Below are 14,578 nucleotides of genomic sequence, written 5' to 3' on the forward strand. Positions count from 1 at the left end.
CGGTGGAAGGAATACTTTGAGGATCTCCTCAACCCCGTCGTCACGCCTTCTGTTGAGGAAGCAGAGGCTGGGGACTCGGAGGTTCATTCGTCCATTTCCCTGGTCGAAGTCACCGAGGCAGTCAGTAAGTTCCTCGGTGGCAAGGCACCAGGGGTGGATGAAATTCACCCCGAGTACCTTAAGTCTCTGGATGTTGTAGGGCTGTCTTGGTTGACACGCCTTTGCAGCATCGCGTGGAGATCGGGGACAGTACCTCTGGACTGGCAGACCGGGGTGGTGGTTCCCCTTTTTAAAAAGTGTGTTCCAACTATAGGGGGATCACACTCCTCAGCCTCCCTGGGAAAGTCTATTCCAGAGTGCTGGAGAGGAGAGTTAGGCCGCTAGTCGAACCTCGGATCCAGGAGGAACAATGCGGTTTTCGTCCTGGGCGTGGAACACTGGACCAGCTCCATACTCTTGCTAGGGTGCTCGAGGGTTCATGGGAGTTCGCCCATCCAGTCTACATGTGTTTTGTGGACTTGGAGAAGGCGTTTGACCGTGTCCCTCATGGCATCTTGTGGGGGGTACTCCGGGAATACGGAATTCGGGACCCTTTGTTAAGGGCCATTCGGTCCTTGTATGACCGGAGTAGGAGCTTGGTTCGCATTGCCGGTAGTAAGTAAGACTTGTTCCCGGTGCATGTTGGACTCCGACAGGGCTGCCCTTTGTCACCGATCCTGTTCATTACCTTTATGGACAGGATTTCTAGGCGCAGCCAGGGGTCGGAGGGAATCCGGTTTGGGAATCACAGGATTTCATCTCTGCTTTTTGCAGATGATGTTGTCCTGTTGGCCTCATCAGACCGGGACCTCCAGCAGGCACTGGGGCGGTTTGCAGCCAAGTGTGAAGGGGCTGGGATGAGAATCAGCACCTCCAAGTCCGAGGCCATGGTTCTCAACCGGAAAAAGGTGGCTTGCACCCTCCAGGTTGGGGGGGAGATCCTCCCTCAAGTGGAGGAGTTTAAGTATCTTGGGGTCTTGTTCACGAGTGAGGGAAATAGGGAGCGTGAGATTGACAGACGGATTGGTGCATCGGCAGCAGTAATGCGGCCGGTGTACCGGTCCGTCGTGGTGAAAAAGGAGCTGAGCCGAAAGGCAAAGCTCTCGATTTACCGGTCAGTCTACGTTCCTACCCTCACCTATGGTCATGAGCTTTGGGTCATGACCGAAAGGACAAGGTCGCGGATACAAGCGGCCGAAATGAGTTTCCTCCGCAGAGTGGATGGGCGCACCCTTAGAGATAGGGTGAGGAGCTCAGTCACCCGGGAGGAGCTCGGAGTAGAGCCGCTGCTCCTCTGCATCGAGAGGGGCCAGTTGAGGTGGCTTGGGCATCTGTTTTAGATGCCCCCGGGACGCCTCGTAGGGGAGGTTTTCCGGTCCTGTCCCACCGGGAGGAGGCCCCGGGGAAGACCCAGGACACGTTGGAGGGACTATGTCTCTCGGCTGGCCTGGGAACGCCTCGGTGTCCCCCCGGAAGAGCTGGAGGAGGTGTCTAGGGAGAGGGAAGTCTGGGCATCTCTGCTTAAGCTGCTCCCCCCGCGACCCGGCCCCGGATAAGCGGATGAGAATGGATGGATGGATGGATACCCAGGTCTTACCTTAACACTTATCTCAACTAAACTCAACTATTAAAAACCTTAATATACAACCCTAACCTGGTACCTGACCATAGTTCTAACCATGGTTTTTTACCACTAGAGTTTATGTTTGGACCTTAATTTTACTTTTTAATTTGCCTCCATACATATAAAAACACACCCTACAAAAACTAACATGGTGTCAGGATTCTGCTCTGCCTGTCTGCCCTCCATGTTGTTTTGGCCAGCTTCCGGCTCCTCCCCCTTCCTGCTGCACCTCCTTGGCCATCCCCGTCACCTGTGTTTCCTCTCTCCCTACTTAAGCAGGTCTGTATCACCCTGTGTTTGACCTGGACTGTATTCTGTTGTGGATTTTGGATTTCTCTCTGATCTGTTTACTGTGTATGACCTGGACTGTGTTCTGACCTGTGCTACTCAGCACACCAGGGGGCTAAGCAGTTTCTCCGTGTATGATCTTGGACCCTGGATTTTGATCTGCTCTTTGGAGATCTGGCTTTGTAGAGTGTTGACTGTACTAGTGTTGTGCTTCTGCTTACTGTTGTCTCTCGCCAGTTCTTTCCTCAGCCTCAGCCTCCTCCACACCACACCACGCAGCGTCCCTAGCCGCCATGTGCTTTCCCGGCAGTCGACCATCTTGGAGGCCCCACTGGAAACGATCCGCGACTGCGACTTTCACCCCCTCCCACGGACAATCGGTGCTTTCAGTTCATGCGGCGTTACTCACCAACCAACCTACCTGTGAGTACTCACCACCTCATTCTGCACGTCTCGATCTAATCCCATGCTAACTCTGTCTCCTCTCCTAGACTGCCAGTTTATCTCTACATTGTTCTCCACCAACATCCGGCTTGTGGAAGCCCACATTCAGATATTGCATTATCTTACTGTAAATAAAGCTTTTCATAACCCTACCTCATCTAGTGTTTCATCTCTGGCCATGGAGTCCAATCCTAGAGCCATGACAGAACTATCTGGCCAACAACAGACTCCACCAGAGATCAGGCCTGGAGAGGACACGTAGAGGCCCGGTGGCTCAATGAGTAGATCATTGGCCTGAGATACAGAAGGTTTGGGGTTCAAACCCCGTCACAGACACCAGGTGTGTCCTTGAGCAAGACACTCTACACTAGCTCCTCGGGCGCTGTATGTAGCTGCCCACTGCTCCCCCCAGGGGGATGGGTTAAATGCAGTGGACAAATTTCATCTGTAACATGTAAATGTGACAAATAAAGGTGTTTCTTTTCTTTTTCTAGAGGGTGCCCTCACCAACATCGGAACCCGCCTGAAGACCCTAACCATGGCCATTAAAGGTTTGGGCGTGTTACAATTCCTCCCTTCGCCCCTGTCTGTGGGTTTTGTTTTTGTTTTGTTGCCTAATCTCCTACTACACCCACAAAGGGACTTCCTCTTTCCCCACTCTCTGGACTCATTACTGACTGATTCATTTCACCTGTGCGTCCCTGTTGTTTTATAAGCCTCTCAGTCTTTCAGTCATTGCTGGTTTGTTGTCATACATGGTGTTCATTGCTCGTTTGCTCCGTATCCTCCACCACTCTGGTAAGTTTGAATGTTTGTCAGGAACCACCCTGTTCTCCTTTTTGTTTTACCTGTTTGTCGAACTCTGTTTTTGTTTGTAAGTTTGAATTGTTTGTTGTTTTGTTTTGTTACTTTGTATGCTCTTGCAGTGACTGTCGTTTGTTACTTTGTCGGTTTGGTCTGTGTGTTTTGGTTTGTTTTGTTTGCGTTTATGCAGCATTTTTAGTTGATACTTTGTACTGTTTGGTTTGTCTGTTTGTTGATCTCCTGCCTTTGTTACTTTATATTTCTAATTAGTGAGTTGTAGTCTGTATTTTTGTTTATTGATTATTTAGTTGGTACTTTGTATGTTTTTGTTGGGTTTTTAGTTTGTTTTCCCCCATTTTGCCCACCTGTTCCTCCTTTTTAAAAGCTTCTCGGAGAACCTGATTACAATCTTCGATCCCACCAACCCAGATAAGGAGACCACCATCCATCGATCAGGGAGGGGTCGAGGACAGTGGCGGAATATTAAATCGATTTCAGAACCCTTGCAGCATTGTGTGATTGGAAAGATTCTGCCCTGTTTATGATGTTTTATAAGGACTAACTGAGAAAGTGAAAGATGAAATGTCGGCTCGGGAGCTTCCTGAGAACCTCGATGGGGTGATTGATATGGCTATTCGCATCGACTGAAGGATCATTGAGCGAGCCTGAGTGCGTCTACAGACAAGCTCTCCTTCTCTTCGGCCAGTCTCTCATGGACCCGTCCCCCACAGCTCAACACCTATGTATTCCACTGAGGAGACTCAGGTCCTTCAATGTCTTCAAAGTGGCCAGTGTCATCTTTTATGCTTTGGTCTGCTGGGGCGGCAACATGAAGGTGGCAGACACTAACAGACTAAACAAACTGATTAGGAGGGCTGGCTCTGTTCTGGGGGTGGTGCTGGACCCTCTACGTCAGGGGTATTTAACTAAAATTTAAAGAGGTCCGGTTACACAAATTTTTTTTTTTGGATGCAAAGGTCCAGAGGATTATAATGTCTATTTACTGCGATATATTATTAAGTAGCCTGCATGTAATCAATGCTTGACTGTCAAATCAAATTAATTCAGTACAATTCAAAAACCTTTTGACAAATTTATTGTTATTTAACATCAGACTGAGCATGTGGCTCAAGTTCCTGTTGGACTAGTCATACTGGGCTTTCAGACTAGAAGCTTTCTGTGATCACAATTCAGATTTGAATCAAAACCTTTGTGTTTTGTCTCATAATGCCGTTTGACATTGGCTATTTTAATAGGAGCCACAGTTTCTGAACATATCAGACACAATGGTTTAGTGCTCCCAGTGGTAATGTAAACAGAAAGGAGTCTGTCCATTCTGGATTAAAAACTCTTTATCTTCCCATCAGTGCCTTTATCAATTTTCCCCTCTCTGTCTGTATCTCTCTCGTCTCTGTCATCTGTATCTCTCTCCTCTCTCCTTTCTTTATTAATTCTTTTCCAACCTTGAACTTTCTACTGTTGAGTCGCTAATTTTACCGCCTGTGATCCACAGAATCAATTGGCTAAGTGAAGTCACGTGGGATTGCTTAACTCGCATTCGCGTCGCAATCGCAATTGGCCAATGCGTTCTGGCGTCCACTTAATAACTATCGTAAAGATCGAAATAGCCGCCCGCACCGGTTAAAATGAAGGTGTCCTGCTAGATTTGGAATCAAAACTTTCGGTTCGGTCTGTAGCTCCGGGTCCGTATGGGACAGCTTCTTGGTCCGGATCCGGACTGCAGTCCGCCTTATTAGTGAGTTTTTCTGTATTGATGTTATTGGTTATGTGTATTTATGTTGGTGTTGATCTTTTCTGGTTGTAGTTCTCTTTCTTTCTGTGTTGAGAACAACTGTAATGAGGTAAAACAATTTCCCTCTGGGATTAATAAAGTTTTTAGAATCGTGAATCTCCTCCGCTCCATCCTCTGACTTGCCACCCCGGAACCGATGCAGGTGGGACTCGGCTCAGTGCGACAACAACGTCTTCAGAACAATCTGTGGAGGGGCACTGCTGAGCCTCCCGGCCTTCATTGACTCAAGAGAAGATTCAGAATTAATGAACCAGCAGCTGGCTCAGAATGTGGGTCTGCAACTCCACCCTCTTCCTTGGCCCATTCAGGTAAGGGCTCTCGATGGCCACAACACGCACCCGTGCGCCACCCTCACGGACACAGTTCAGCTAGACAATTATTCAGAACACGTCTTTCCATTCACTCTCCAGATCTAACCTTAGTTCTAAGTTCCACCTGGCTGACACAACATAACCCCCACGTGGACTGGACGTCAGGCAGAATTCTTGGCTGGGATCCCACCTGTTCATCTACCTGCCTTCAAGCAGCCCAGTCCCCGTCCAATACCTACGGCGCCCCTCAGTCTTCTGTTCATTTCTGGTTTGTTGTTCATCACAAGCCCATAATACCCCACACTGCTGATCATACTACACTCTCCATGACTACAGTTTGTTTGTTTAACCGTCTGTTTGTCAGTTAAGTTCTTTCTGTTCGTTTTCTGGATCCCCTTGGACTCTTCCTTTGTTTGTTGGATTCTATTTTCATTTGTAAATTTGCATTTCTTTTTGCCTGCCATTTGCAGTGCCTTTTCGTTGATAGTTTGTATTGTTTGGTTCGTCTGTTATCATTTTCCTGCCTTCGCAGTGATTTGGTTTGTTACTTTGTATGTTTGGCCTGTGTTTTCCCTTTCAGTCAAATCCTTACAGAACAAACCTGCCAAAAGGCGACCATGGAATCATCTAATTCCACCCCTGTTTGCGCCGTACTTCCTCCTTTTCCCTCTTTCGAACACTACAGTGTTTTTGCGGTCATTCTGGGGGACAAGTACTTAGTAAGTACGCTGAGCTGCTCAGTATGTCTGAGATGTGTGGACATGGCAGAGACCTTGGAGTGTTGTGAGGCAATTTGTAGGTTGTCGATTAGAGCCTTTAAGGACAGGGATTACCTGATTAAGCATGTTGCTTTTAGACACCTTAAAGACGCGGTGGTGGCATGTTTAAGTTCAGCCAGACATCGTTTTTTTTTTTTGTCAGATCCCCAACCCAGACAGTCCTCCATTGCTGCCTGCACACTGTGTTCTTCAGCGGTCCTGCCAGTCTCACCTGATGCACTGACCCCCATTGTTCTAAGCCCAGAAGAAGCTCGGACTATTAAGCTCAGTCAGCTCCAGAGCTAGACCTCTGGTGTGGCTTTTTAGTTAGTAAGTCGCCAACCGTAAACCCCACCTCTCACCTTACTGGGGAGCTCGTCTTGCTCTGTGGGTGGAGACCCCGGAGATCACCATTTACAGTCGCATTGGCTCCTCTCCAGTCGTCAAGCAGTCCGACGCCGAGTTGTCGCTGCCGCATCTTTAGGCGGTCCGATGCAGAGGTCGTCACTGCCCCATCTTCGTTTGAACTTTGTCACTCCAGAATCTGTGGTGGGATGACGACGAAGACGCCACCACCCTACTTCTGTCTCCTTGGGAGGTGCCTGAGACCAGTTGCTCCATTCTGGCCTCCACACTTCAGCTGGCTCCGAGGTCATAGCCGCCGGGCAGCCCACCCGGGGGTCTCTTGCCTTGTTTGTTGTCTCCTGGCCGTCTGCCTGGGGGTCCTCGGCCAGCACTCCAGCCCCCAGTTATCCAGCTGGCTCCAAGTGCGGTTCGCCACCTCCCTGTTACATTTCCCTCCTCTGGCCAGCTTAGGCAGTGTCCCCGGAAGTCTCTGTACTTTTGTTTTTCCTGTTTGGGTTTCCCATCACTTCTGGGGACATGTCTCGGCTGGTCTGAGTGGCAGCAGGTGTATGTTTTTAGCAGGTGTCTTGTATTTGTCATTACTGTCTTGTATTTAAGTTGGTGTCTGTCTGCCGGTCATTTGCTAGTGTGTCAACTGTCGTACCTGTTCATATCCTGACCCCTCCATTTACCTTTTCCCCGACCTCTGGCTTTTCACCCACGGTTTGTGAGTTTGCGTACTGTTTGTCAGTGTAGCTGTACTTATTCTGTTTGTTCCAGCATTTAGCTGCGTTTTCTGTTCTTGTTAGTTCCAGCTTCGGCTGTCTGGTTTTGTTTATTAGCCCCAGCGTTTGCTGTGGTTTTTTGTTAGCTCCAGCATTTAGCTGTGTTTTGGTTTGTTTTTTGCTTTGTTCTTTTTCAGCTTTTGGCTGTGATTTTGATTTCCAGTTTGTATTGCGATTACTGCGTGTTTCTTTTCTAGTGAGTATCTAGTTTTGCCTGCCTTTTGCAGAGTTCCTTAGTTTTCCTCCTTTTTGAGGGTTTTGTTTTTTTTGTTCACATTGCATTAAGTCTGTTCTGTATTTTTGGTTACGTATTTTGTAAATAAACTTATTGGGAAATCCCACTCCGTTTGTTGTCTTTCTGCTTCTGGGCCCGCTGTTAACCTGTTCATAACACCTCCCGGCCATTCGCCCGAGGCTCTCCTGTCCTGTTTACTGTTTGGGCCCTCCTCAGGGCCTCTCTCCACCCACCCGCTCTGGTGCTTTGCATTTCTTTTTGCCTGCCTTTTTGTTGATACTTTGTATTATTTGGTTTGTTTAACGTTTTTCTGCCTTCACAGTGATTTTGTTTACTTTGTATATTCGGCCTGTATGTTTAGTTTAGTTTTTGCCTGTTCCACAGCACGTTTTCCATTGGTACTTTGTATTCTCATTGTGTACTGTTCTGTATTAGTGCAGTGTATTCTTGGTTGTCACTTTGTTCCAGCTTGTGTTCAGGTCTCTTTAAGTTGGTACTTTGTTAGTTCCCTGTGTTGATACGATAGGAAGTGATACGATCCGCCTACCGTAGGGGGAGCAGCGGGTCAGCCATTTTATTAATTTATTTTATTCTTATTTATTCCGTTTTAACCAGCCACTAGAAAACAGGAGCTGGATGAAGCCCCTGTCTCCATGATAGTGAAGGACACACAGCCCTTCAGTATTGTGGAAGATGTTGGATTTAGGGCATTTGTGTCAAACTGGATCCCAATTATGTTCCTTCGCATGCATGAAACAAATGATTACTATAATTGTTGTGTCTCACAATTCAGACAAACTTAGTGTAGCCCCTAGTAGGCTTGTGCCCTACCCTGGCTATCTAAAACCTACACTTCTGAACCTGACTGAGTATCTAAGATTATCTGTTCTATGTTTCCTACCGAGTTTTGGCACAGTGTGATTCAGATCTGCAGGTACTCAGATTTAGGGTTCTTTGTGTTCATTTATCACTGGGTTCGGTAAGGAGACTGGCAGTAGCAACTCTACAAAGAGAGTGAAAAGACCTCCATCCCACTAGAAATTCACACATACACACTTATGAAAACAGCAAAAGGAATGTATTTATAAAATGTAACAATTAGCAAAAGTGACAAAAACAAAATAACTTATTTTAGACCAATTACTAAAAAATGATAAGAAAACAATTAACACAACATAAATAAAGAATTATCTTCAAGTCAACTCAAATATTCAGTTATCAGTTCTTATTCTTTTCTTGAGTTCCTTGTTGAAAGATTCCTTTTTTTCCGGTCTCCTTTAATCGGTTCCTACCACCCTTGGAGTGATGATCTTGGAGTCCTGACGATAAGACTTCAGCTCCACGACAGCAGAAGAACTGTTCCTCAACAAAAAAAAAAAAAAAAACAGCCTGCACACAAGCGTGCAGAACAATTATCAAAGTGTCCAAAACCTCTTTCAGGCTCCAATAACGTTTAAATAAAATACAATACTATAACCAAAATATACATACATATACATAAAACACAGATGTCACATTTCATTTCTTAAACAAATTTACAAAAACACATCTACTCTAATCATTTCAACATCATATAAATCAATTCTAACACATAAAACATGTCACATGTCTTACCGGAGTTACCATAATTGCTAAACACGTGGCAGTCGCTTAGCTGTAGGTACCTAGCAGAACCTAGCGGCTAATTAGTTAATAAACATTTCAAACACTTCGTCTAACACAACAAATTCACATATCCTGACTGGTTTTTACTTAGAAAAATATTCGAAAGAACAAAACACACATCTTAACTTTCCTAAAATAAAGTTACATGGGCTAATTAGCTAGTTTGAAGCTAACTCACCAGGATAATCTGCTTAATTGAACGCCCGTCGGGGTTTTCCTCTCGCTCCTTCAATTCAGCTATCTTCTCTAATTCTTTGCACTGGCAGCTCCAGCTCTATGGACTCTAAACAGCAAACGTCTAGTCAAATGTTCTTCCCAACTTTAATGACTTTCTACTGTTCTTTCCTCCTCCGCTCACACACCTGTCCTAGTTGTGCGGTCTGCCAGAGTCACGATGGGAGTGTCGAAACTTCCATGTGCGCAGTATCCCAGAAAGCATCTCGCGCTAACCTGTTCAGGATGCGTTGAGGAAGACTGTGTAAATCTGAGCTCTAAAATATAACCTGGGTTACATTAGCATTATATATATTTTTTCCTTTAGGCTCTAAAAGCCATGGTGGAGGCCAAGTACGAGTCAGCAAAAACGAAGGCTAAGGCTCAAGTTGAAAAGGTGGCTGCCATTAGCCATGTGGACATCCATCAACATGGATGCCTATCTGGCTGTAACATGCCATTTTGGGGGGGGGGAATTAGGCTCAGCGCTGTTGGGAGTGCAGGCATTCCCCCAATTACACACTGCTGAAAATATAGTCTGTGTGAAAGCCTTGCTGATGGAGGAATAGTGAATCACTAATAAGGTGAAATGTATGGTCACTGATGGTGCTCCAAATATGGTTGCGCGTGTGAGAGCTGGAGCTTCAGCACCATATTTGCATTGCACACTCTACATCTGATAGTGAAGAAGACAGTTGGTCAGAACCCTTTGCTCTCTGGCATTCTGGCCAAAGCAAGGAGGTCCAGCAGTACCTTCCAGAGCCAAATATTGGAAGACTGGAAAACCCTCTGGAGTACTGAGAGAGGCAAAAACAACTCTACCCAAACTTGCACTTGCACACAGGCATCTGTGCCTGAAGGAAAAAAGGAAATCTGTAAAGACGGACAGGTTTGCTGCTATTTCTGAACTGTGGGGGTCGTTTGCCAGGAACTGCATTGCATCCTACACACCTGGTTGACACATCACGGTAGATGAACGGCTTTTCCCGACAAAGACTCACTGCTCCTTCCTACAGTACGTCGCAACCAAGCCAGACAAGTTTGGGATAAAGTTTTGGGTGGCCTGCGACTTGCAAACAAAATACGTTTGCAATGTCATCCCATACCTTGGGAAGGACCCCAGTCGTCTGACAGGGGAGTGACTGGCTGACAACGTGGTGATGACGCTGATGGAACCATTCCTGATAAGGGCAGGAATGTGACAGACAATTTCTTCACATCGCTGAAGCTGGCGCAGAGACTGCACAGCCGTCATACCACCATCCTGGGCACCATGAATAAGATTCGTCGCGAGCTCCCGTCGGCCGCCAAGGGGACGGGCTGCCATCAGTACACCACCAAGGTACGTTGCAGATGCTTTGCACTTTTGTGTTTCCAGTTTGTGTGTGTGAATGTGCTATGAAAATAACAACTTGTCTTTTTCATTTTCAACCACTTGTGCCATGCTGATGGTCTACCAGGCGAAACCGAAGAAGACCGTGAATGTTCTGAGCAGCATGCACAGCGTGGTTGACTGTGACAACAGCGCAAGGAAGAAGCCTAGCACGATCACGCAGTACAACACCGCTAAGGCGAGTAGGAGAGACAGGCGGACTTCCTTGACCACCTTGCGACCGAGTTGGCACACTCCTATGTCAAAGGGAAAAAGGCAATGAAGGAGCAAGAGCTTCAAAATCAAACCACCACGCCTAGCCCTGGAAAAAGAGCCGTGTGCCAGGTGAAGCATTGCTGCACTGTGAACCGCACGACCAAGCGATGTGGTGGTTGCTATAGGTACACATGTGGACAGTGGATCAATGAGAAGCCCTGGATGTGTCACTTCTGCGGGTGACTGCCATTGTGATTTTTTTTTATTTGTTACTTTCTTTTTTGCACATTTGTGACAGGGAGGGCGTGGTTTTTGTTGGCTGGTATGTTTTTGTTACTGACTGTTACATATATTACAGTGCCTGTGAAAATGTTATCATCAATAAATCCATGACACATTTGAGAAAGACCTGAAATTGATTCACAAAGGATGAAAGAATGTCATCACTGTAACATTGTCATTACACTGCACTTGAGGAAACGGCACCCAGTTTAGAGACAAATGCAACTTGTCGTCCCGCTTTGGAGAACTGCTTCAACAGCGTATTACGGTGTCCGGTCCCGCTCCGTGTCACACTGTGGATGCGTTCGTTAGTTCTATGTATTTGTTATGTGACGAACGGATAAAGCTTTGGTGCTTTAACCCACATTCATAATACACCTTCCTCTCCCCCTCGGAGCATAGATGGGAGGAGGGAAATGAGGGAAGCCTAGCCTGGCGGGGTTACAGTTCAGTCCTAACTTGGGCACTGTTTCCTATCCCTCTTGAACTCCTTACTGATTCCACCTAACCCTTAACCTAAACCTAACCCTTAATCTAACCCAGGTCTTACCTTAACCCTTAGTCCTAAATCTCATCCTAAAACCTGAAACCTTAAACCTAATCCTAACCCTGCTCGGGGGCTGCTCTGTGTTCTCTGGCACTAGAAGCCTGCGGCATGTAGAAGATCAGATAGATATATTCAACTATTATGACATTTTAGGAGAAAATGTCATGCTGTCCCAGAAGAAGCTTGGGACTCACTGTTGCTTCCAACAAGGCAATGATCTCAAGCATACCTCAAGTCCACCAAGGCTTGGTTGCAGAAGACGTTCTGGAAGATTATAGTGTCACATTCTATTGACTTGCACCCCATAGAAAATCTCTGGATTTGAAGATGGGGGTTGCAGCATGCTAACCCAAGAATATTGGCGAACTGGCATAAAACATTAACCAAAACCGAAATTCTAAACCATGCGACTAAAGGTATGTAGAAGAAACCACACAAAACTGCGAGGTTCCCAAATAAACAAATAAAACCCCAACTCCAAACCTGTCCCACACCCAATTTTTCAGTTCCTATACTGTAATTTGAAAATAAAATTACAAATATGTCCATAATTTTGAAATCTAAAAAGGCTTTATATTATTCCAACATGTCTCACTTCCAAGTTGATGAAATTAACAAAACAAGCAGATAACATGTGGAACTTGTGGAGAGAGTAAACAGAAAATACAACCAGAGGCCCAATGTCTGCAAAACAGACAAGAACAATGGATCAGGTCACAACAAGGAAACAAAAAACAAACAAACAAACAAACAAACAAACAAAAATATATATAGGGATTTCTGCAGTAGTGGAAGTGGGGCAGCAGAACACAGGATGAGTGACCTTTCCGATGGCTAAACAGAAACATACACACACATGCGCAGTCCTTTTAGGAACAGTTTTACAACAAATATCTGTGCCGTGCACAATGAAATATAACGTACTGTTAATCTTGCTGTCACCCCTGATACTGAAGTGATTAATGTATGGAGCAGCAGCTACTCCAAATGTTGTGATAACACAGATATTCACAGGACTCTGCTTTGGCCTTATTTATTTAGCCGTAGGCCTTGTGACTGAACAAGAACACAGCCGATACAAAAGGCCTTGAGAACATCATTTAAAATGCAGCAGATGGTGCACAGTGATGCAACAGCAGCTGAGCTGTAGGTATAAGGGTAACTAGATTTAACTAGATGCATCGTCACTCGCTCTCTTACCCCCAGCTTGGAATGTCACATAGGTCTTTGCAATTTGCTGAAAGCATTGCTACCAAACCATTCTAGTTACCTGCTGTAAGCCAGTCATTTTTAATGATGACTCGATCTTTGCTACCATACCAACCACAGACCCTGTGTGTGTATGTGTGTTTCACGCTGAGGGGTTGTTAATAATTACACGATGGAACCATGTGAAGCTGCTTTAAAGCTAATCTAAAGGTCTTCCTTCGCCACTGGAAGTACACACTGGGAGCTAAATGGGCATCCTGCTGAGACGCGTCCACTACACACTCACACAAACACATGTGCGCACACACTTTATAATCCCAGTGGAAGCGAGGTGTGAGCAGCTATCATGCAGAGTTATTGGAAGAGTAGCCTTTCCCTCTGTTCTGTATCCAGCTCAAACCTGTGACATCAGCCATTATAAGGTGCAGTATTGTTATCATCATTGGCAGCAGTGAGTACAGCAAGTAAAGGCTGTTAATAAGGTGCTGATTGATACTGTACAAAGCTGCTTTTTTATCAAACGCAATTCCACCTAAATGAGTTGTTGTTTAGTCTTATAAGTGCTTGCATAATGAAGCACAACCTTTGTGTATGACGTGTCCTCTTTGGATAGTTCGCTGTTGCTCCAAAACAGAACTCACTGAGGTGTTTGAACTCATTCGAACTCGGCTCTTTAACCAGCCTGGATGCCGTGTGTACCTCTTTTTATGTTTTCTAATGCTGTGGTGGCCTAGTGGTTTAGAGGCACATGCGTGGTTGGTAGCCCCTGGTTAGATTCCATCTAGAAATATTGGTTGCACAGCACTCAGTATTTGCTGCCTCTATCTCTACTGACCTGTGCAATAAAGGAAAACTACAGTATAAAATGGCAGCTTTTAGTAAGAAAAATAATTTTTAGCAACCTTCTTGTGACCCTGTTTGCATATCTAACCCCACATGTGGTTCCAGCAATATCATTCTTGAGTCTTAGTCACATTTCAGTTCCTTAAGTTTTTCTGAAGAAGTTAAATTGCCAATCTGTAGAAGGTCAAACTTGTCAACTGCCAGCAGTGATATTAAAACTAACTAATATTAGTTTTGATAGCAACACAAAATAAACTGAAAATAACCCCATGTTACATCATGGTGTATTATCTTACCTGTTTGTAAAAAATAAAGGAATTTACTTCACTTTCATAGGTTTGTCTTGTCTAATTTTCAGTTTGTAAATGAAGTTAGTTCATGCACCCATTTCATCAAAGAACCGGTCACATCAGAAGATTCTGTAGATTATGTAGTGCAAAAGGTCAGTCAGTCAAATCAAAATCTTAAGCCAAGATATCTTCAGTCAATAAAAAACCTTATGGTCCCTAAAGGGCAATTCTTTGTCCATAAATAGAGTAATACATAGACATAGTACAAGAAACTGTCTCAGTGTTAATAGCTCAGACAGACTGCCTAATTGAGTTCCAATGATTTTACTGCTAACTTTAATCATAAAGTTTAATGATCTTATTGTTTAACTCTGAGACAGCCTAACCAACAGCTAGAAGAAGATGTAACTTAGAATAGCCTTTATTGTCATTGTAAACAATATCATTGAAGTTCTGTCTACTTCTGGTGATCTGACAAAACGAGGGGAAACGAGT

Source organism: Anabas testudineus, chromosome 24 (assembly GCF_900324465.2).
Source record: "Anabas testudineus chromosome 24, fAnaTes1.2, whole genome shotgun sequence".
NCBI classification, from domain to species: domain Eukaryota; kingdom Metazoa; phylum Chordata; class Actinopteri; order Anabantiformes; family Anabantidae; genus Anabas; species Anabas testudineus.